Raw genomic sequence first — 24,308 nt, 5'->3', positions numbered from 1 at the left:
TCAGCGTGGGGATGGAGCGGTGGTCCTGGCCGGGCCCGAGGTCACAGGGAGCGGCTGCGGCCGCCAGCGGCTCAGGAGCTCTGTGGGCAGAGAAAAGGGGGTGACACCGGGCTGGGGACCCCGGCGAGCACCCACACTCTGGGGGAGGGGGGACACGACTCACGGGACCCCCCAGACTCTCTTGCGCAGGTAGAACCCGATCCCCAGTGCCAGGAAGACAAAACCCAACTCGGGAGTCTCCAGTTCCTGTCAGCATCTTGCTGCGGCAGCATCCACCAGCATCTGGGTGGTCCACAGGGGTCAGGATCTCCCAAAAACTCTCACAGACACCCAGGCCCCTCCAAGCACCCTCCTCATCGCTCCCAACCCACTCAGGATCCCCTGAAACCTCCCTCTTGATCCCTTCCTGACCTCCCCAGGACCCACCAAAGCCCCTCCTGTCCCTCTCAGGATCCCACAGCCTCCTTCCAGTTGCCCCCACTGCCCCAGGACCCCTAAATCCTCTCCCAGTCTCTTCCCAGTGCCCACCAGGACCCCCAGAACCCCATCCCACCCTCCCCAGTATCCTTCAAACCCCTTCTTAGCCCTTCCAAACCTACAACCTCCTCTCCCAGTTGAAACCAGGATCTCTCCAACTCCCTCCCAGTTGCTCCCAGCACATCCCAGTGGTTCTCCCAGCACCCCGAATTCCTCCCCTGTACCACAGTTCCAGCTCAGGGAGTGCTCCAGGCTAACGTGCTCCACCTGGCAGGTGGAGGTGAGCTCGCCCGGGTTGGGGTTTCCAGCAGCACCAGGAGCTGGTGGGTCCAGTCCCCGTTGGGGACCACGTCGGTGGCCACCAAGGAGAGCTCCTGCTGGCCCTGGAACCACCTCAGCTGGACGTGGGCCGGGTAGAAATCCACCAGGGAGCAGAGCAGGCGGCCGGGGCTGGGCTGGGAGCTTGAGGGCACCAGCGAGATGGACACGCTGGGGGTCACTGGGAGAGAGCGGGGACACACTGGGATCAGCTGGGGGGAACTGGGAGAGAGAGGGGAGGGGTGGCGTGACCTTGGGGCAGACTGGGAATGGACTGGGAGGGACTGGGAAGGATTGGGGTGTCACTCAGAGAGATGGGAGGGAATGGGGGGCACTGGGAAGGAACTGGGAATGAAGCGCGCGGCACTGGGAGGCCGAGTCCAGCGCGGGGCACGCGGCGCTGCGGGTCTGCCTGGCAACTGATGAGTCATCAGAGACTCGCGCTCTGATTGGCTGAGGGGCGGCAGCGCCACGCCAGGCTGAGATGGACAGCCGGGAGGCACTGGGAGACACTGGGATGGACTGGGAGAGCCACGGGGGTCAGTAATTAGTTGGTTGGTCCGTCTTTGGGATGCTGCAGGCGAGGCTACAATTCTGGATGGCATTGAAGCGAGACATTTGGGATCCCTGTCACATGATTCCTGTCATTGATCAAGGAATGATGAGGGGGGCTCACCCTCACAGCCTCTGGGCACGGGTTCTGGAAAGTGTAGCACAAAGATACCTGTGTGCAGATGATCTTTATGTGCAGCAGACCCAGTGGAAGACTATAGAACATGGGATCCAACGTCTGAGAGAAATGGCAGTGGCAGAGATTATCTTCTCAGATGAAATAACTAGAAATCCAGGCTTGGCACCATGTACATCTGTGATGTGGCGAAAACTTGTACGGCTTGGGCCACATGAATACGCTTCTGCTTTAGCAATAATGAAACGGGAGGAGAGGGATGAGACCGTGCTCGACATGGCAAGGAAACTCCGAGCATATGCAGATGCTGTACATGGCCCAACCCATGCCAGAATTGCAGCAGTGGAAACATGTCTGCAGAAATTAGAAGATAAGATAGAGGAGAATCATAAGAGACTCAGGGAGGAGATTAAGGAGGACCTTTTCCAAATCTCAGCAGTACAGATCAGAGGTTCTGGTATCCAACATAGACGTTCCTCAGATGGTGAGAGAAGGTACACCCCAAGAGCTGAGCTGTGGTTCTTCCTGTGTGACTGCAGAGAAAACATGAGGAGATGGGACAGAAAATCTGCTGCTGCTCTGGCACAACGGGTGCATGAATTGAAGGAAGGCAAGACTCAGAGAGGAAGTGACACCAAAAGGAGAGCAGCTCCAGTTGCCCGTAGCCAAACTGCCAGGCATGATGATGATGATGACACGTCCGATCCCCTTGAAGGAACCTCTAAGACATACGCCCAAGGTAAGAAGGATAACCAGGCTTAGAGGGGCCCTGCCTCTAGCCAGGTAGAGGCGAGGGAAAACCGTGTTTTCTGGACTGTGTGGATTTGCTGGCCTGGCACATCGGAGCCACAAAGATATAAGGCTTTGGTCGATACTGGTGCACAATGCACATTAATTCCATCAAGACACGTAGGGGCAGAATCTGTCTCTATCGCGGGTGTGACAGGGGGATCACAAGACTTTACCTTGGTGGAAGCTGATGTAAGTCTGGCAGGAAAGGAGTGGAAGAAACACCCTATTGTGACTGGCCCAGAGGCCCCATGTATTTTGGGCATAGATTATCTTCGAAGGGGGTATTTTAAAGACCCAAAGGGACTCAGGTGGGCATTTGGGAGAGCAGCTGTAGCGACAGAGGGCATCCAGAAATTGAACACCTTGCCTGGACTGTCTGAGAATCCAACTACAGTAGGACTTTTGAAGGGAGAAGAACAAAAGGTACCAATTGCCACTTCAACAGTGCATCGTTGACAGTACAGAACAACTTGAGATGCTGTGGTTCCCATCCATAAGATGATCCGAGACCTGGAGAGCCAAGGGGTGCTCAGCAAAACCCACTCACCCTTCAACAGCCCCATCTGGCCTGTGCGTAAATCTGAAGGAGAATGGAGATTGACAGTGGACTACCATGCATTGAATGAAGTGACTCCACCGCTGAGCACTGCTGTACCGGACATGCTGGAACTCCAGTACGAGCTGGAGTCCAAGGCAGCAAAGTGGTATGCCACCATTGATATTGCTAATGCGTTTTTCTCCATTCCTCTGGCAGCAGAATGCAGGCCTCAGTTCGCTTTCACCTGGAGGGGCGTGCAGTACACCTGGAACCGACTGCCCCAGGGGTGGAAACACAGCCCCACCATCTGCCATGGACTGATCCAGACTGCACTAGAAAAGGGTGAGGCTCCAGAACACCTGCAATAGATTGATGACATCATTGTGTAGGGGGAACACAGCAGCAGAAGTGTTTGAGAAAGGTAAGAAAATCATCCGAATCCTCCTGGAAGCTGGTTTTGCCATCAAGAAGAGTAAAGTGAAGGGACCTGCTTGAGAGATCCAGTTCCTGGGAGTGAAGTGGCAAGATGGATGGGGTCAGATTCCTACAGATGTCATCAACAAGATCACAGCTATGTCCCCACCAACCAACAAGAAGGAGACACAAGCTTTCTTAGGTGCCATAGGTTTCTGGAGAATGCACATTCCCGAGTATAGCCAGATTGTGAGCCCTCTCTACCTGGTTACCTGCAAGAAGAATGATTTCCACTGGGGCCCTGAGCAGCAACAAGCCTTCACCCAGATCAAGCAGGAGATCGCTCATGCTGTAGCCCTTGGCCCAGTCAGAACGGGACCAGAGGTCAAGAATGTGCTCTACTCTGCAGCCAGGAACCATGGGTTGTCCTGGAGCCTTTGGCAGAAAGTGCCTGGGGAGACTCGAGGCCGACCACTGGGATTTTGGAGTTGGAACTACAGAGGGTCTGAAGCCAACTACACCCCAACAGAGAAGGAAATCTTGGCTGCCTATGAAGGAGTCCAGGACACCTCAGAGGTGATTGGCACAGAAGCACAACTCCTTCTGGCACCCGGACTGCCGGTGCTGGGGTGGATGTTCAAAGCAAAGGTTCCCTCCACCCACCATGCCACCAGAGCTCCATGGAGCAAGTGGATTGCTCTCATCATGCAGCGTGCCCATATTGGTAAACTGAATCGCCCTGGGATTTTGGAAATAATTACAAATTGGCCCGAAGGTGAAAGTTTTGGTGTCACAGATGAAGAAGAAGAACCAGTGACACAGGCTGAAGAAGCTCTACCATACAACCAACTGCCAGCAGAGGAACCACATTAGGCTCTATTCACTGACAGTTCTTGTCGCATCGTAGGGATGAATCGGAAGTGGAAAGCAGCTGTATGGAGTCCCACACAATGGGTTGCAGAGGCCACTGAAGAAGAAGGTGGATCAAGCCAGCTTGCTGAACTCAAAGCCGTTCAACTGGCCCTAGACATTGCAGAAAGGGAGAAGTGGCCAAAGCTCTACCTCTACACTGATTCATGGATGGTAGACAATGCTCTATGAGGGTGGCTGGAGAGGTGGAAAGAGGCTAACTGGCAGTGTAGAGGAAAACCTATTTGGGCTACTGAAGAGAGGAAAGATATCGCTACCCGGGTAGAGAAGCTACCTGTGAAGGTTCGCCATGTAGATGCCCATGTCCCCAGAAGTAGAGCTAATGAAGAGCAGCAAAACAATCAGCAGGTAGATCAGACTGCAAAGTTGGGGTATCAAAGATAGACCTCGATTGGGAACACAAGGGGGAGTTGTTCCTAGCACGATGTGCCCGTGATGCCTCAGGCCATCAGGGCAGAGATGCCACCTACAAGTGGGCATGAGACCGAGGGGTGGATCTAGCCATGGACAGTGTTCCATCACCATCATGTGATCCATGACTGTGAGACCTGTGCTGCCATCACAGGCCAAGCGGGTGAAGCCCCTCTGGTATGGTGGGCGGGGGTCCAAGTACAAGTATGGGGAGGCCTGGCAGATTGACTACATCACACTGCCCCAGACACGCCAAGGCAAGCGCTACGTGCTGACCATGGTAGAAGCCACCACTGGATGGTTGGAAACCGACCCTGTGTCTCATGCTACAGCCCGTAACACCATCCTGGGCCTTGAAAAGCAGGTCCTTTGGAGGCATGGTACCCCTGAGAGGATTGAGTCAGACCATGGGACTCGTTTCAAGAACAGCCTTATCAACACCTGGGCTAGGGAACATGGCATTGAGTGGGTGTACCACATCCCCTACCATGCACCAGCTGCAGGCAAAGTGGAGAGGTACAATGGACTGTTAAAAATCACCTTAAAAGCATTGGGTGGGGGATCTTTCAAAGATTGGGAGCAGCATTTAACAAAGGCCACCTGGTTAGTTAACAGCCGAGGTTCCACCAATCGAGCAGGTCCTGCCCAGTCTGAGCCCCTGAATATAGTAGATGGAGATAAAGTCCCAGTGGCACATGCCAGAGGTTAGTTAGGGAAATCAGTGTGGATCAATTCTGCCTCAAGTAAGAAAAACCCATTTGTGGGATTGTCTTTGCTCAGGGACCAGGTTGTACATGGTGGATAATGCAGAGAGATGGAGCAACACGATGTGTACCTCAGGGAGATCTGATTGTGGGGTGAGACTCATGTGCAAATATCACTGTTTGCTGGGTGTTACTGCCAGTGTCTGTACATGAAAACACACAGACATGAGACAGAAAGAAATGTGTAACTGTTGAAGGTTTGAGTAAGTGAGATGGAAGGAAATGTGTATGAGTAAGTGAAAGATGGAAGTTTTAACTTGATTAAATTTTTACATGATGTTGACAGTATGGAGATAAGGGGTGGAATGTCCTAGGGTGACGTTATGGTGATTGTATCCCCAATCCTGTGTTCTCTTTATGTTTGATATTATGTTCTGTGCTTTCAGAACTGACTCAGAAAGTGAAGGTTTGTTTTGTCTTGTTACCAGCCAGCTCACCTCCCCCCATGATCTGTTCTCTAGAAGAGGCTGGTGCTGGCTGGCTTGGTTTTGCTTTGCTTGCTGGCTTTCCTTTGCTTGCTTTGCTTGCTTGCTTCTGCTTTTGCCTTTACTTTTGCATGTTAGTTAGTTTAGCTAAGCAGTCCAATTTTTTTCCCTGGACTGTTTTTTTTCCTTTCCCTTTCCTGAATATCACTCCAACTTGCTCTGGACTGGGACCCTCTAAACACCGAGGAGCACCGGGAGCCTGCGCTCTGTGATCCGCAGCAGCCATCCCGTGCCCAGAGCAATCCCCAGCGCCCAGACCCGGGCGACCACCCCCAGGAGAGACTTTCTGGATTTGTCATCTCTTCAGAGTGGTGAAAGAGTTTTGTTGTCATCTGATGTTGTTCATCTTTTTAGTGCTGGGAAGGGTTTTGTTTGTTAAATAAACAGGTTCTTTTCAATTTCTGTCCGAGAAAATTCTTCCCGGACCAGGTGGGTGGGGATGGGCTGTAGGGGTTTGTTTTCTGCGGGCTCCTTTCAGAGATTTTATCTAAAATTTGCCCTAAACTAGAACAAGTATTTTTCTGCAAAACTTGTGGCTTGAGAGAGTGGAAAAAAAACCTGTTGTAATCATATTTTGGTTCCAATTACTTTGTGTTGGTATGGAGCAATTACTGGTTATATTGTTTGAATTCATAGTGTCTCTTGGGGTGAAGGCTTGCATGTGTCTCTGGTCCCTAGGGTTTTTTGAGATCTTAATCCCTCTATGGTCCCTATGTTTATTTTTTTATCCAGGAATAGCTCCAGTATTGTCCCTAATACGTAGTTTTTGGAGTAGAAGAGCACTGACCAGAATACCCATCAGGCTGGGCTTGGGTGTCATGGCTTGCAGGGAGTTTATGAAGGTGCTGAAGTCTGTTCCAGGAATGCATGGATCATGGTCATGATTGTGCAGCCAGTTTGTTAGAGGAGTAGCAAGGGATGAGGCTTTTAAACCTTTGCTTTCCTTCTTCTCCTCTGAATCTCTTAGCTCCCTATTAGAGAATGTTCCGTTTCCCCTGACTGTTAAAGAGACCATCTTCCTGGGGTTTAATCTGGTAACTTTCTCTATACAGTCTGCAGTCTCTTTAGAATGAGGGCTGAGATTTCTAGAGGGGCTGAAGAGACGCCTGACCCAGGAGTAGACCCAGGTGTGAGAAATCCCGAGTGGTGTGGGAAATGGGGGAGATGGGAATTGGCACATAGAGGGTTTTCCCACATTCAAATTGATTTTACTGATTTGCCTAAAGTAGGAAGGTATAAACACTTATTGGTGATAATAGATCACTTGACTCACTTTGTAGAGACATTCCTTACCTCCAGGGCAACTACACAAACAGTAGTAAAAATACTATTAGAAGAGATAATCCCCCGCTATGAACTAGCAGAAGTAATAGACTCAGACAGAGGGCCACACTTTGCCTCCAAAATAATTAAAGAAGTAGTTACAATGCTAGGAACAAAGTGGCAATATCATACTCCCTGGCATCCACAAAGCTTGGGTAAAGTGGAAAGTGTAAATGGGAAAATTAAGAAACAACTAACTAAATCGATGTATAAAACACAGTTATCTTGGGTAAAATGTTTACCTTTAGCCTTGTTAAATATAAGAACTCAGCCCAGAACTGATATTGGAATTTCTCCATTTGAAATGCTTTATGGGATGCCTTATGACATGGATTCTCCTATAGATCACCTGAAATGAGTAATCAACAAATTAACCAATATGTCAAGCAACTTATGAAAGCTTGGGAAGGGCTTAGAAGAGCTGAGTTACTAGTGCAAAAACCTCCTTTAGACCTAGCAATCCATAATATAAATCCAGGTGATAAGGTGTTAATAAAAACCTGGAAAGAAACCTCACTGACCCCAAACTGGGAAGCCCCCTATGTTGTTTTACTCACTACAGAAACTGCAGTCAGAACCGCCGAGGAGGGGTGGACCCATGCGAGCCGAATAAAGGGAGCGATTCCTGCTGCTGCCGAAGAGCCCTGGAGAAAAACCAGCCAGCCCGGGGACCTTAAGGTCACATTTAAATGGACTGAATGGACTCAGTAAGAATTGTACCAACCAGCTGGTAGAGTGAGATATTGGACTATGGATATCCCATAACTAATGATTTTAGAGTATATTGTACAAATAAGGATTGTAATTGTTACCCTTTTGTATGCTCTATTTGTAAAATTTGCCAGGAACGGTGGTGGGTCCATAGTTACAGAGGCACTCCTCCTAGGGGTATTTGTAAAGGTGTTATCAGTTAGAAAGAGAACTGACAGAGCCAGTCCTAAGGATTGGAAAAGAGAATGGGACCATACAAAGAGAATCCCAAGAGTGGTGGGAAGTGTTTACTAAGGGGGCCAGACCTGAAAATTGTTGTTTCCACTCCAATGAACCAATTCCCCCAGTTGTTCAAATTATCAAAGGGAATTGCCGGAAAACTTTACCTGGGATTCAGTGTGACTCACCACAAGTGAAGGATAAAAACTGGAAATCATTCAAAAAGAGGCAGCAAAAACAGAGTTTGGGTCCTCTTGAAGAATATCCTTGCTCCGAGAAGATGGTGCGCCTCGTGGCTTGGAGCAACCGAGTCGGCGAGCGAGGCAGAGGGATAAGAAGCGATGGAGGAAAGAGCCCTCAGACTGGGACAATTCAAAGTATTTCAAGAACTGCCTCAAGGATACTGATCTCCCAAGGGTAAAGGTGAGCCCGGCAATAACATGTCAAAACAAACACTGGGAATGGGGAGATAATGATAATCAAACCCTGGGGCAGTTTGGTCTCCACCCTTGCTGGCAAATTCTGTGCATATTAGTTATATCTTGTACCTGGCCTGGTCAAGGGGACTATGCACACCAGCCATTTAATTGGACTCTGACCAAAACAGACCAAGGGAAGTTGTTAAGCATAATGCCACCACTGTAACTCCTGTGTTTTTTTTGTTACTAATGAGGACTTGGTAAACTCTGTGTGGAGATGGAGTAAACCTGATCTCCGGGCTACCTATTGGTGTCCTAGTTCCAATCCTGGGGGGGGGATATTGAAATTATCCTGGGGAATATCTGTGAGTATTAGGGCTGTGAAGACATAGCAACCGCCTAGTCTGTCACCCATCCAGATAAATTTTTAAAGGTCTCATGGTACCCTGAGAGGTGCAAAATTCTGGAGTATGGCACTCAAGGAGAAATTCTGTATAAGGGAGATTGCAGGTCCCGTAATATTGTTGTTACTAAGTTTAACTTTAAAACTTGCATTCTTAATAAATACATAGACATTGTAAAAGAAAGATTAGAGGCAGCTCATCTAACACTTATTAGAGATAGGTAGGAAACATTGCCCAGAGATTCAAAAGTAGATGAAATCCTGGTCTTAAGCTACCAAAAGTTAAAGTGTTTTAATGAACAAATTGGTCAAGAGAAAAAGGAGGGATTGTAATAAATAAAAAGGTCTTTGTTCATCAAAATGAGCATTGAAGGAGATAAGAATCTGAACAGAGTAGGGAATCTCAAGATGTGGGAGGAGAAGGAGAATGGGGGAAAACAGCAAGTATTCTGCTTAAGAATTGTGCAGATGCAACTAGCATAGAAGACTGTGTAGCTAATTATATACAAGTTAACTTTTAGGCCAAGGAAAATGTGCAAGGAAGATGAGGAGCCTTCATCCTTATGACCACCAAGGGCAGAAAAAAGACCCCCTAGCAACCAATTGCACCGGCGAAGAGTACATCGGGAGAAAATACGTCAACCAGAAAAAAAAAAGGGACTATAAAAACAAAAAGGTCAAAGGGGGAAGGTGCGCCGTGGCAGAACAGAGACTCCCCGGCCACCCAGTGCTGTTCTTTTGCTTAATACCACTTGCTTAATAAATTCATGTTAATTGATTTATCTATAATTAGCCTCCCCAATTGAATTTGTCCATAACAAGCCTGACTAAAGAAATGAAAAAAAAAAAATTAAAGTTGGTATATTATTCAACACACATGTGCAGAGCAAGCCCCCAGCTGCTGAGTCTCAGGAGAAGGCTGAGGGAAATGCACCCAATACGTCCCCTCTGCGACTCACTCGGCATCTGGTGAAGAAGTTTGGATGCCTGCAGGGGTTGCTTGTCTCCTCTGGGTGTGCTCTTCCTTCCCTCTGGGAGGGCCTTAATGGAAATTAGTTCCATTTCTCCTGCAGACCAGAGTGGCAGGGAGTCCCTGCAGGCTGGTGATACTCTGATACAAGGAAACGGGTGCATACAAACCAGGCTGTGAAAAGCCAGTGTCCATAAGGGAGCCAGAGGAGCCCTGCATCTTTATTTGAATAAAGGGAGAGAGTCCATGGGGACATCTGCTGCTGGGGTTTTCTCTCTCAAAGTTTTGGAGGACACAGCCTCCTTTTAAACTCCTGGCCACATGCTGCCCTCTTCCTTTCCCCACTGGCTGGGGTACCAGGCCAGGGGACTGCAGGGACCTTTGTACCGTCTTTTCCTTTTGCAAGGTATTAGTTCTGGTCTCCATCCAAACTGTAATAGATAGATAATGAGATGATTGGCTCTTGCAATTAAGGGATGAATATTGTGTGTATCTTAAGAGAAGCTTTATTGATGTAGAGTTGTGTTTTTGTGATTTGTTGTTTAGATGTTCTGTGTTCTCCCCACAGTCCCCTTCCCCTCCACTCCCTATTGTTCCCACCTGGAACAGGTGGGCTTTCTAGGACAGGTAGAAAGAAGGCATGTGTGATATTCGCATATCCTTTGAACAGTGAGAGACACAGACTTTCCCAGGAAAATCCTGGGAAAGGCTGTGAGAAAGCTCAGAGAAAGAAAAACAATTATCTTCATTTGCTGCATCTGTTGTTTGGCACATGTGGAATGGAGATTGTTTACCAAAGAGGGATTTCTTCATTGGACTCTGGTGATGGTGTTTTGATTTCATTTGACCAACTGGAGCCACTCTGTGTTGGACTGTCTCTAAGGGTCATGGATTTATCTTCAGTATAGCAGTAGTATAGTTTTTAGTATAGTGTAATATAGGACAGCTTAATAAATCTTTTGTTCAGCCTTCTGCAAACATGAAGTCAATGCACGTCATTCCCTGAGGTGGAGGTCCACCACAATAGGTGTCGACATATACCCCTTGCATGGGAGAGTTAGGAATGGAAACGCTTGTTGCTGGGGGGATGCGATGTGACAACACCTGACCTTCAAATGCAGCTGCAAGAAATAAATTCCACCAATAAAGGGCAAAGAAGGGTTGACTGACAGACTCTGGGAGGGGCCAGGGGTGTCTGATGCATCAGACACCCTCCAGGTATGTGAAAGGTGAAGCATCAATCTTGAAGATGAGGCAGCCACCTGGCAGGCAGCCATGAGGCAGGGGGCCTTCCCAGGCCTGTTCTTCCTTATTAGTCCTTCTCTTATGTTTTTGTAAATGTTTAATAAACATTTTAAAGTTTTTAAATTTGTAGGGAGCTTGGCAGAAGAATAGTTAAATAGCAAGGGACATGAAACTGTAAAATTAGTCAAAGTATGAAGGGCTACGCGACCAATTAGGAGCTTGGCTTTCACAATATGCATGAGCTAATTAGCGAGTATATATAAACTGTGTAATCTGTCACAATAAACTGAGACTTGATGATCATGATATCTTAAGTCTTGTCTCCCGTGGCACCTCGCCAACATAAATTGAGCAGTTGTTTCTCACAAAACCCAGTCCTAAGGTGGGATGGTTGTGTGTCGTGGCTTGACACAGGAAAAGAATTTTCTTGGAAGGAAGAGGTCAGTCCAGTCAGGGGTCAGGTTTGGATACTGACATTTGGGGTGACCAATTGAAGGTGGACACGCCTCTGAGAACACAGAGGGGTTAAAAGCAGAACTCCCAGGAAAACTTGCTCTCTTTGGTTCCGGTCATTGCAGAGTGCAAACCTCCCCTGCCCAGCCATGAGCTGGGTGGGGAAGGGGAAGCCATGTGGCCTGCAGAGGTAGGCCAGGGGGTGAAGGGTCTGGAATTGAGCTGGGCCAGTTCCTGCGGATGGAAGGGTGGAGAACGTCTGAGATGTCTTTGTTCCCCCCCGCCCAGCCTAGAGAAAAAGACATAGAGAGCCTGCAGACACCCAGGAGTTTGCGGGCAGAGGAGAAGGAGGAGGAGGGGGGAAGATGCCCAGCATGGGAGACAGCACAGCGTCCTGAGCTAGAGATTTTAGCCATCTGGGGAGTCTGGGAATTTTAACCCTTTCCTGTGAAATGAAGGCTTTGTGAAATATTGCTCCTCCTCAATTTGAAGAAAAAGAGAGACAGCCAGGGACCTCAGTTATTAGGGAAAGAAGGTTGGGGGAGATGATGGAGTGGCTGTTGGCTGCAGTTTTTTTGTCAGCTATAGACTGAACCAATCCTTCCTCCAAGAGAGACTGCATTTTAGGGGGATGCAATGGTGAGCCAAGAAACTCCACCAGCAACTACCAGTTCAAGGATGAACAGAGGAAAGCAGAGGAGGGTGTGAGGATGCCCTCTGTCTTCAGAGAAGAAGAGAAGGTGATCTCTGTTCTTGGACCCCCAGCCTCAGGGGAAAATGGGGGGAACTGTAGTCCCAAAATGAGACACTGGACTGTTGTTCCTGTTGGTCCTTGGCAAAGCATCCTTAAAGGGGCCCTATAAGCAGTCTCTGTCCATGCACAGTGGTGAGAGCACTGTGACATGGAGAGGAGAGTGTCAGACTGGCTCGGTGTGTTTGGGTGGTGCCATGTGTGACATGGAAACACAAGAGGTGGCAGCTGTGTTTCCTGGGGGTCTATGGTGCTAGGGGGACTCCCCTCTCCCCCAATGGACTCAGTATTGATTTTCTTGAAGGGTGAAGACTTGATTAAGGGTCCAATCGTGTCTCGCTGTGGTTTGTTGGAGGTGGGTGGTGGGAGGAGGAATGTTTTGAAAGATTTTCATTTCAAATTTTGTGTGTGTTTTTTTTCCTCCCTTTTTTTTCCTTTTATAGTAGTAGTAGTAGTAGTGTAATAAAGTTTTCCCCTTGTTATTAAGTTTGGCCTGCTTTGCTCTGTTCTCGATCGAATTTCACAGCATTCAATTGATAGGTTACATTTTCATGGGGGCGCTGGCATTGTGCCAGTGTCAAACCATGACATCGTGTTACTCCTGACAGGAATGGGCTGTTCTGCAGCCTGTGCTTTTCCGTACCCTGCTTTGCTCTTCAGGTGGCAGATGCCTTGGGCAGGTTACTCCAGACACACGAGAGTGCCAGGGTAGGCCCAATCCCTAAAGCTCTCACAGAGCTGTGCTTCACTCCAAATTAGGTAATCATGAAACGGATTTTAAAGACTGTAGCACATCTGCAGATTCAAGGGATAGTAAAGCCAGTGCTGCACTCTGAGAAGTAAGTCCACAGTCTGAGTCGTTGATGACATTGAACTAATTTGCAGCTCATTGTGATGATGATGCTGATAGTATCATAGAACATTTCCTTTTTTTTTCCTCCCCCAAATAAAATGGTGCCATTCAGCTTCTGGAGAAAAGAACTCTCAAAGGTGCAGTTTGGCAGTCATGGAGGCAGAGGTGGGGGAGAGACAGATATGCCCTGGAGGGATTCTCTGGAGGGCTCCAGCATTTAAACAAGCTACTTGGATACATAGACTCGGACATTTTCAATACTATATGGCTGCATTACATGGTTTTCCAAGCCTTACGCTGGCCAGAAAGCTTTTAAAGCCCATGGGAGTTTAGCCTCCATGAGAAAGGCAGTATCAGTTCCTGTGCCAGGTGAGACATAGCGTTCAAAAGCTCAGCTTGTGTCTAGAGAAGCCACCAGCCTAATGTAAGCACGGCCAGAAAGCTTCTCCAGTCCTGCTGAGTGGGTGTGGCAGAGCTGCTGTGTTTTACAGCAGCTCCATGGCAGAGCAGCAGCTGCAGGAGAGGCCTCAGGACAGCCCTGGGGGGAGCGGGGCGGATGGAAGCTGAGCAAAGCCCCTGCTCTATGACACAGGCAGAAGCAAACAAAGATGGTGACTTGTAGAGATTCCTGCTGTGCTCAAAGTTTGCCTCTGAAGACTGAGAGGTGAGCTTGTCCGGAATCCCAGAAAACATCAGGGAAAAGGTTTTAGGTTAGTTGTTGTGATTAGGCACAATGTCCAGTGAGAAAAGAGCCTCTAAAGCAGGCTGTGAGTCATAGGGTGTCTTAGTTTTTAGTAGAGCATAGATTACCAATTAAATACAATTTTAATTTTTATTCTAGAAGTGTAAAAATATTCTAAGTTTTTCTGAATTCTAAAACTACTTTGAAAAATATAGAACTGTTGTGGGAAAAGGGACAAAATATTTGGAGAATTATCTATGAAAAATATTCATAAATCTTGCAAAATGAAAAATAAATGCAGTAGCTGCTGGTCTCAGGAGCCCAAAGCCCAGCTGCTGCCTGCCCAGCACTGGCTGTGCCCAGACAAGCAGCTCCACCAGTGCTTGTGGTAGCAGCCAGGGACCAGAGCTGAAGCACAAAGATGCTGGTGGAGTCAGGCCCTGCCCTGGCAGGAGGGCTGCACCTCCTGTCCTGGCTGGACACCAGGGCCAGCACCTTTGGGGACAGAGGGCTCTGTTATAGGTGGCAGCAGCATGTCCCCAGCAGTAAGTGGGTGATGCAGCTCTGGAAGGGCTGTTGGAAACTGGCTTGGGGACGGCTGATGACAGGCACAGGTCACCGTGACTGAAGTCTTTGTCTGGTCTTGTGAAGCTGCAGAGGCGCTGCTGTGTAGAGAGGAGTGGCTGAGGCCCCAGCTGCCGGTGGCACACAGGGACCCTCTTGCACAGCAGGGCCCAGAGCTGGCAAGGCTCCCCAGCACGGCTGGAGCGGCTGGCACACCTTGGCCCAGCTGCACAGCTGCCCCTCGAGGCCCCGGCGAGCAGGGGACGGCTCTGGGCAGCTCCCTGGCCAGGAGCAGCCCCCAAGCGCCTCTGCCTTTCAGGGGCCATCTCGTCCCCGCTCTTTCTCCTGCCCACCTTGATGTGCCTCTGCCCTGTGCCCCTGGGGCTGCTCCTGGCCAGGCAGCCTCAGGGGGAGCCAGCACTGGCTGCAGCCCCAGCGGCCCCCCAGGACAAGGCCCAGCAATGGAGAGGCTAAGGAAAGCACTGGGCAGCAGCAGAACCCTCAGCAGAGTGCTTTGGACAGCCATGGACTGCCCACAGCTCCACTGCAGCTCACTGTAAATGTTTCCCATCTACATTAGACTTTTAAAATAAACTGTTTGAGGGAAAGATGATGAAAACACTCACCGTTTTCTCTTCCAGTAACACCAGATTCCAACACAGGACAACATGAAGATAAGCTCCAAAAAAAGCAGACCTGCAATTAACTGTAGCACACAGTGTGTTTCCCAATAGCAACCACTTCTGAGGCTGTTCTGGGCATCGGGAACAGGTGTTGTGGGGCCGGCTGCATCTGTGGGAGCAATGGGGAGCGTGAGCCCGCGCTGTGCTGCACTGCTGAGCTGGCAGCACGGTGGATACGGCCAGGACGTTCTCTGTTTGCCCAGAGCTGGGGCCTGCAGGCACCTTGCCGCCCCTTGGCACAGGCTGTGCCTCCCAACACAGCCCAGCAGGCCGGCAGGAGAGCCCGGGGCCAGGGCAGCTGCTTGGGCCGTGGCTGCTTGGAGGGACAGGGGCCAAACCCATCCCTGAGCAGCCCCTGCCAGCCCTGGCCCTCCCTGCCCTGGGACAGCTCCCCCAGCCCCAGGGGACAGAGCCAGGCCCTGTCAGGAGCCAGTGCAGCCCCTGCCCAGCCGGGAGCCAGGGCTGGCTCTGGCCCTGGGCTGGCAGCAGGGCACCCGCTCGGGGCTGCTCCTGTGCCTGGGGCCTCTCGGCACTCAGGGCGGCTGCGGGAGCAGCTGCAGCGGGAGGGACGTTGGTGCAGAGTCCCGATTCCCCGGGGCTGCCAACGAGCTCCAGAGGCCTGGAAGCCCAGGCGCCTCCAGCTTTGGCTGCTGCTGGGCCGTGCAAGGGCAGGGCCTGGGGGAAGAGCTGCTGCCACACAGCCCCGCCGAGGGCTGAGCCCGGATGAGCCCGGCACTGCAATCACCTCCTGTGCCTGTGCCCATGCCTGGCATCGCCTTCCTTCCTTCAGGAAATGCTGCCTTCCATAGAGCATCTCTGTCCATCCCTTGAGAAAGGAAGAGGCACAGGTGAATCAGATGGAACCATTACACATCAGGGGGCTGGAAACTTCCGGAGGCAATCCTTGTCAAAGACATGGATAAGGATCAGGAAAAGGCCCAGGCTCTTGGGGCTGTGACAGGGCTCTGTCTTTTCCAAACCACCACCCCTCCTGATCTTCTGGGGACTGGGAAATTGGAGGGGACATCAGGGTGTGTATGGCCCGTGGTGAAATTTGGGCTCCCTGTCAGCTGGTGCCAAATGCCTTCCTGCAGAGGCTGGGGAGAAGCTGCAGCCAGGCCAGCCTGGGAAACAGCCCTGCAGGGCATGAGAGCAGCAGTGGGGCAGTGAGGCTGCCATGGATCCCTTCCCGCTGTGCCGGCCACAGCCTGTCCAGATGTGCAGGGAAAGCCCCCGGCTGCTGAGTCCCAGGGGAAGGCTGAGGAAATGCACCCACCTTGTCCTGCCTGCAGAATTTCCTTCAGCATTTGCTGCATGTTTTTGGCTGGCTCATGGGGATTCTTGCGTCCTGTAGCTTTGTTCTTTCCTGTTGGAGGACCTTAGAGCAAAACAATGCCATTTCCCAGGAAGGGATCCCACAAAACCCATGCTCAGCCTGTGGGATCAGCAGGGATACACTACTCACCCCTGCGATAGGAGCTGGGCTTGTGAGCAACATCCACCAAAGGAGCTGGGAAAGTCCTCCCTGCAGCCACACCTGTAACTCAACAGCCACAGAAGCTTCTGCCATCTCTGCAGATCTGCACGGGCAGCACTGAGCCGCAGGAGCGGTGAGAGGATGGCCCAGAGTGAGGGCACACACGTGCGTGATTCTGTCCTGGCACCTGCAGCGATGCCCCCCTGGCCGAGCTCTGGGCTCTGAGCTGGCAGCTCTCACAGCGGGAAAGGCCTTGACCTACCCTCAGCATCTCCTGGAGGCTCAATCCTGAACGTAGGTTGGGAAGCCAGATCACTTTTGCTAGCAGAGTTATCTGCAAAGAAAGGCAGGACAGAACATCTCCTGTGACACTGTAGGAGATCCTCAGGTTGCAGCCAAGGCTCAGCCCCAGGGTCCAGCCCTGGGCTCGGCCCCTTCCCTCTCTGCTCTTCTCTGTGGCTGCACAGAGCACACAGAAGGACACTCTGGCATTGCACACAGGAAGAAAACTGACAGCTAAATGCTCCTTCCTCCCACTGACAGTGATCCTGTGGGATCACTCAGGGTTTGAGAAGGGAGCAGGCTGATTTTCCTAAATCCATCTAAATTGAGATGGTCTTAAGGGAAAGGGCAAATGTATGAGCTTTTGCCACCTTGTTGCTGCCTATTCTGTCAGAAAAGGTACATCAAGAATTTACCTCCGGCATTTCCCAAGAGTCTCAAGCCGTAATCCAGCAGGCCTTCCAGATAATCAATGGTCTGTTCCCAATCTAGAAGGGAGCAAAGATCAGAACCATTTCCATGGTGTGCTGGGATCCCCTTCTGCCTCAGGGGGTTGGGGAAGGTCATGGGAGCCTGATGTGAAAGGAGAAGGCCGATGTTGCACAGGGGCCTGGGGAGCTCTGGGCTGGCTCCAGTCAATCCCCATCCCACTTTGCAGGCCCTGTGCAACATCCCTGGAGAGGAAATGGAGCAGCACGGGGCCCATGGGGATTCTTTCACTTGCACAAAGGAAACTCTCTTTAATCCCTGGGGAAAACTGCAGCAGGCAGTGCTGCAAATATCCCTTCCTAACTCCCTCCCTCCCTCCCTCCTGTCCTACCAACTGCCCATCGTCCTTCTGCTGGAACAGCTCCCCTGCCACAATGGGAGATAGCAGAGCTTTTACAGGACACCCTGGAGCCTTGCTCTCCCCCTCTGCCCTTTCCCCACCAGGTTTTGGGACGTGTCTCCCATGGAGGGACCCCAGCAGGACTGCTCAGTACCCAAGTACCCTCAGCATAATAATTGCTCTGGGCTGTGCCGGCCCTGTCTGAGCTGTGCCCGCACTGCCAAGCAGCAGAGAGGGCAGCTCAAGGCTCAGCAGGGCGCAGGCCCAGAGGCACAGCAATTACCTCCTGTGACTGTGCCTGGCATTGCCTCCCTTCCTGCAGCAGAGACTGCCAATGAGCCACTGCTTCCTCTGGGAAATGCCTCCTTCAGACCAGCTTCTACATCCACTTCTGGAGAAAAGAAAAGGCACAGGCGGGGCTGTTCCGCATAGTGGAGGTGGCATCTTCAGGAGGCAATACTTGTCAAAGGCAAGCATGGTTAAGGATCAGGAAATCCCTATAAAATTTCTGGGTAGGCTACGATCCACTCCCTCTTCCAAACTGCCACCTCTCCTAATCTGCCTTGAGACTTGGAAATTGCAGAAGATCTCAGGGTGGGCATGGGCTGTGGCGGAATTTGGGCACCCTGTCAGCTGGTGCCAAATGCCTTCCTGCAGAGGCTGGGGAGAAGCTGCAGCCAGGCCAGGCTGGGAAACAGCCCTGCAGGCCGTGAGAGCAGCAGCAGGGCAGTGAGGCTGCCATGGATCCCTTCCCGCTGTGCCGGGCACGGCCTGCCCAGACGTGCAGGGAAAGGCCCCAGCTGCTGAGTCCCAGGGGAAGGCTGAGGAGATGCACCCACCTTGTCCTGCCTGCAGAATTTCCTTCAGCATTTGCTGTATGTTTTTGGATGGCTCATGGGGTTTCTTGCGTCCTGTAGCTTTGTTCTTTCCTGTTGGAGGACCTTAGAGCAAAACAATGCCACTTGCCAGGAATGGATCCCACAAAATCTGTTCTCAGCCTGTGGGGTCAGCAGGGACACACTACTCACCCCTGCGGTGGGAGCCAGGCTTGCAGGCAGTAACCAGCAAAGGAGATGGAGAAGTTCTCCCTGCAGCCACACCTGTAACTCAACAGCCACAGAAGCTTCTGTCATCTCTGCAGATCTGCACGGGCAGCACTGAGCCGCAGGAGCAGTGAGGGGATGGCCCAGGGCGAGGGCACACACGTGCGTGATTCTGTCCTGGCACCTGCAGCGATGCCCCCCTGGCCAAGCTTTGGGCTCTGAGCTGGCAGCTCTCCCAGAGGGATAGGACTTGACCTACCCTCAGCATCTCCCAGAGGCTCAGTGATGGGGATGGGTTGGGAAGCTGCACCATCTTCACCAACAGGGTTATCTGCAAAGAAAGGCAGGACAGAACATCTCCTGTGATGACACTGTAGGAGATCCTCAGGCTGCACCCAAGGCTCAGCCCCGGGGCACAGCCCTGGGCCCGGCCCCTTCCCTCTCTGGTCTTCTCTGTGGCTGCACAGAGCACACGGAAGGACACACTGGCATTGCACATGGGAGGAAGATGGACAGCTAAATTCTCCTTCCTCCCACTGACAGTGACCCTGTGGGATGACTCAGGGCTCCAGAAAGAGAGCAGTGCAAGGTTTTCAGAATCCTTCAACCCTGACTTAACCTTAATGAAAATGGAAGATGAGTGACTCCTTGCCACACTGATACTGATTATGCTGTCAGGAAAAAGGGAAATGCAGAACTTACCTCCAGCATTCTCCAAGATATTTAAAGTGTCATTCACTAGCACTTGCAAATCATTCAAGTCGCGATCCAAATCTAGAGGGAAGCAGAGACCAGACCCATTTCCATTGTGCTGGGATCCCCTTTTGCCTCCGGGAACTGGGCACTGCAAGGGGATCAATAAGGCTGTGGAAGCCAGGTGGCAATGGGCAAGGCCAAAGATGCACAGGGGCCTGGGGAGCTCTGGGCTGGCTCCTGGTCACTCTCCACACTCTTTCCCTGCCCTGTGTAACATCCCTGGAGAGGAAAGAGGGGCTGCCCAGGGCCCACGGTGGCTCTCTCCCTTTCACAGAGGAAAGCCTCCCGAAAGCCCATGGGAAAACCATCCCCAGCGCTTCCCGGGGAGCAGGGAGCTCTGTCCCGGGAAAGGGGAGCCAGGTGCCGGCTCACCTATTCCCCCCGCTTTTAGCGGAGCAGCCTGGGCAGCCCTGGCAGGCAGGGCCACGGCCAGGAGCAGCAGGAGGAGGAGGTGCAGAGCAAGGGCCATGGTGCCTTGCCCTGTGCCAGTCCCGCCGCTCTCGCTGCCACCACTGTCCTGACACCGCTGTCCCAATGTCAGCACCGCTGCTGCCACCGCCGCTGCTGCCGCAGCAGTTGTGCTCCAGGACTGCCTGCTCGGGCCTTGTGGTGCTGTGCAGCCACGGGGCTCTGGGACCTCTGTGACCCAGAGCCTGCTGTGACCTCAGCCTGCTGTGACCCAGAGCCCTCTGTGACCTCAGCCTGCTGTGACCCAGAGCCCTCTGTGACCTCAGCCTGCTGTGACCCCAGAGCCTGCTGTGAGCTCATGGCCTTAGCGGTACCCCCAGAGTGTACCCCTTTAGTACAAATGGAGTGCCCTGACTGTATATGTTTTGCTTCATCCAAGGGCCATCTCTCAGAGAAACCTTCAGGGACACAGGGTCTTGTCTGGGTGGAGGCAGCATCTGCAGAGCAACAAGCTGGTATTGCACCTGTGACAGCGACATCAGGCATGGGCATGGAGATGGGAAATGTCAGGCAGATATGTCCCTGACTGAGTTGTTTGGCCGTTCTTGGAGTTCTTTGCCCCATTCAGAGAGGCAGCTGCTGAGAGAGGAGGTAGCTGAGGTCCCACTTGCAGCTGGGACACTGTCCTGGGGTAACTTTATGATGCTTGTATGCCCATTTGTCAGTTCAGCCCAGGAATTAGTTTTGCACATTTAGGACTGGTTCCAAGAGCGAAGGGGCAGAGGGTGAGTAGAAGTGTGGAGTTTGTTGTCAGAAACTGCACTTGCTCCCCCACATCCTTGTGTGGGACTCAGATTCAGTCAAGGAGAGAAACGAGTTTCTAGCCTGGCAGAAGCCTGGGAAAGTTCTGGAGAAGAATGTAAATAATTCTTTATCTCTCTTGTTTTTCACATTGTTTATAGTTAAATTCTATCACTGTGCGTCAAGCACTTTCCACCAATGCTGTGCCTTGTTTTCACTTCAGAACCAATGAAGTTGGTCCTCACGAAGCTCTGTAAAAAAGAGCAGTGTATTTTGAATAAATCAGAGTTTTACTCTCACAGCCTTCTGAGTCAGAGTCCCTTCATTGTCGTGCTGCCTCGACAGCAACATCCTTCTCCTGGACTGTGCTGTCAGTGGACAGACAAGACAGCAAGATAGAGCTCTCCTTTACTTTTTAGCTAGTATTTAGCTAACTGAGGCAGGGACTTTCTCTGGACTGTGGTTTTCATTTTTCCTTGGAACTATTTAAACCTGCTCTGGACTGAACACCCAGAAGAGCCCCAGCAGCTCACACCTGTGGCCCACCAAGCTGGGCCTGGGCTGCGGCATTTCCAGGGCCAGAGGGACTGATAACAGAATGAGTTTGCAGAGGTACTGCCCACAGAGGGGACTTTCTGACTTTATCATTTCTTCTAAGTGGTGAGAGGTTTTATTGTGTAATAATGTTGGTTTGTTTTTTTTTGTTTGTTTGTTTGTGGTGTTTTTTTTGTTTTTTTTTCTTTTTTTTTTCTGATGGTGAATACTTTGCCTGTTAAATATATAGAGGTTTGTTCCACTTTTCTCCAAAAAAATCTTTTTTCCCAAACTAGCTGGAGGCAGGACTTCTGTTTTCTAGGGAACCCCTTTCGAGGTCATCTACCAAATTTGCCCTAAACCAAGATAAAAAGAGGAGACCTACCTGCACAGCAAGAGATTCCCACTGTGCTCAAAGTTTGCCTCTGAAGACTAAGAGGTAAACTTGTCAGAAATCCTGGAAAAAATCAGGGAATAGGTTTTACATTAGTTGTTGTGGCTAGGTACAAATTTGCAGTGGGAAAAGAGCCTCTCCAGCAGACTAGGCACCCTGGGATGTCTTAGTTCTCCCCAGAGTAAAGATTACCAATTAAATGCAATTGCACTTTTTATTCTAGAAGTGTAAAAATGCTCTAAGTTTTTCTAAATTTTAAATCTACTTTGAAAAATCCTAAACTATGGAAGTGGAAAAAGGGATTTTCTTTCTAAAATAAAAAATATAAAGGTTTAAAAAAACTTGTAATTTCTAAAAATGAAAACCAAAGGCAAAACGTGGTGTCTCAGGAGCCCAAAGCCCAGCTGCTGCCTGCCCAGTACTGGCTGTGCCCAGACAAGCAGCTCCGCCAGTGCTGGTGGTAGCACCCAGGGGCCAGAGCTGAAGCCCAAAGATGCTGCTGGAGTCAGAGCATACACTGGCAGGAGGGCTGCACCTCCTGTCCTGGCTGGACACCAGGGTCAGCACCTTTGGGGACAGAAGGTTCTGTTATGGATGGTGGCAGCATGTCCCCAGCAATAAGTGGGTAATGCAGCCGTGGTAGGGACAACAGATACTAGCATGGAGATGCAAGATGACAGGTCCAATTCTCCCAGACTGAGGAGTTTGGCCAGCCTTGTGAAGCTGCAGAGGTGCTGCTGTGTAGAGAGGAGTGGCTGAGGCCCCCAGTTGCCGGTGGCACACAGGGACCCTCCTGCACAGCAGGGCCCAGAGCTGGCAAGGCTCCCCAGCACGGCTGGAGCGGCTGGCACACCTTGGCCCAGCTGCACAGCTGCCCCTCGAGGCCCCGGCGAGCAGGGGACGGCTCTGGGCAGCTCCCTGGCCAGGAGCGGGCCCCAGAGCACCTCTGCCTTTCAGGGGCCATCTCGTCCCCGCTCTTTCTCCTGCCCACCTTGCTGTGCCTCTGCCCTGTGCCCCTGGGGCTGCTCTTGGCCAGGCAGCCCCAGGGGGAGCCAGCACTGGCTGCAGCCCCAGCGGCCCCCCAGGACAAGGCCCAGCAATGAAGAGGCCAAGGAAAGCACTGGGCAGCAGCAGAACCCTCAGCAGAGTGCTTTGGACAGCCATGGACTGCCCACAGCTCCACTGGATACTCACTGGAAATGTTTCCCATCTACATTAGACTTTTAAAAGAAACTGTTTGAGGGAAAGATGATGAAAGCACTCACCGTTTTCTCTTCCAGTAACAGCAGATTCCAACACAGGGCAATATAAGTAATAAGCTCCAAAAAAAGAAGACCTGCAATTAACTGTAGCACACAGTGTGTTTCCCAATAGCAACCACTTCTGAGGCTGTTCTGGGCATCGGGAACAGGTGTTGTGGGGCCGGCTGCATCTGTGGGAGCAATGGGGAGCGTGAGCCCGCGCTGTGCTGCACTGCTGAGCTGGCAGCACGGTGCATACGGCCAGGACGTTCTCTGTTTGCCCAGAGCTGGGGCCTGCAGGCACCTTGCCGCCCCTTGGCACAGGCTGTGCCTCCCAACACAGCCCAGCAGGCCGGCAGGAGAGCCCGGGGCCAGCGCAGCTGCTTGGGCCGTGGCTGCTTGGAGGGACAGGGGCCAAACCCATCCCTGAGCAGCCCCTGCCAGCCCTGGCCCTCCCTGCCCTGGGACAGCTCCCCCAGCCCCAGGGGACAGAGCCAGGCCCTCAGAAATTGATAGATTGAAAAGATTTGATCAGAGTACATGTCTGTCTGGTTCCTTGGCAGTGTTTTCAGATCTTCAGACCATCCAAGTGAGTTTGTAAAATCTTTCAGTAATTCTCTCCCCTTTAGTTTCATATTCTAGTTGAAACATGATCAGCACCTGGTGTTTTGTTATTTATTGCATGTATTTTGATTGCCTCTAAAATCTCTTGAAATTCTTCCACAAAAGGCTCAACTTCTTAGGGAACAACCATTTATTGTTTGACGATTTCCATTTGTGTTCTTTCTCAGACTTACTCAGGTATACTTGATATGTCTGTAAAATCACCTCCGATTCCTGGCGTGTGTATCCTGCTCCCATTCTCCAGCACACCGGGTAACCCTGAGAGGAGGTGTTTGCACTGTCTGTCCTGGCAGGAGGGCTGTGCTGACTTCTATGGATCTCACAGCAGCGCAGAAAGGAAAAGTGGAGCAGTGCAGCAATGCTGCTGAGTCAGCCCCTGATGTTTTAGTGACTCCTTCCTACCCCTGAGGCGGGGACTCCTCAGAGCACACACTGACTGCATTGGCTGCCTCCCAGCTCAGCCTCCTCTGGCCAAAAGAAATGCTAACCCATTGCTGCAATGCATGACTTACAATTCAAGGGAGCACACAATTCACTTGGTAATTTTACCATATAATGGGAACTGTAGATTTGCTCATCAATGTCCCCTGCCTTACTCTGTTCTTAAAACCGCCAGGTATGCACTGAAAGATGTGATGGATGTTTACTTGCAATACTTCACTGTCATGTTTCATCAATAAGCTTTAAGGTCCCAACTGCACCTTGCTGACCTTATGAAAATAAGTCTAAGAAGTATTTGCTACTGGAAAATTATTGTTCTCACATTGAATACTCATCACCACCGTTGCTGATGAGAGAAAGGAAATAAATTCTGAGATTGCACACT

The 24,308-nt window shown here is 51.1% G+C and overlaps 1 pseudogene; it reads right to left on the bottom strand.

The window, feature by feature from the left end:
- Positions 1-23,719, bottom strand: LOC144248452 (class II histocompatibility antigen, B-L beta chain-like; annotated as a pseudogene).
- Positions 23,720-24,308: the final 589 nt, after the last annotated feature.

The sequence above is a fragment of the Lonchura striata genome, unplaced genomic scaffold (genome assembly GCF_046129695.1).
Source record: "Lonchura striata isolate bLonStr1 unplaced genomic scaffold, bLonStr1.mat Scaffold_127, whole genome shotgun sequence".
In the NCBI taxonomy this organism is placed as follows: domain Eukaryota; kingdom Metazoa; phylum Chordata; class Aves; order Passeriformes; family Estrildidae; genus Lonchura; species Lonchura striata.
This window is presented reverse-complemented; position numbering and strand designations above follow the sequence as displayed.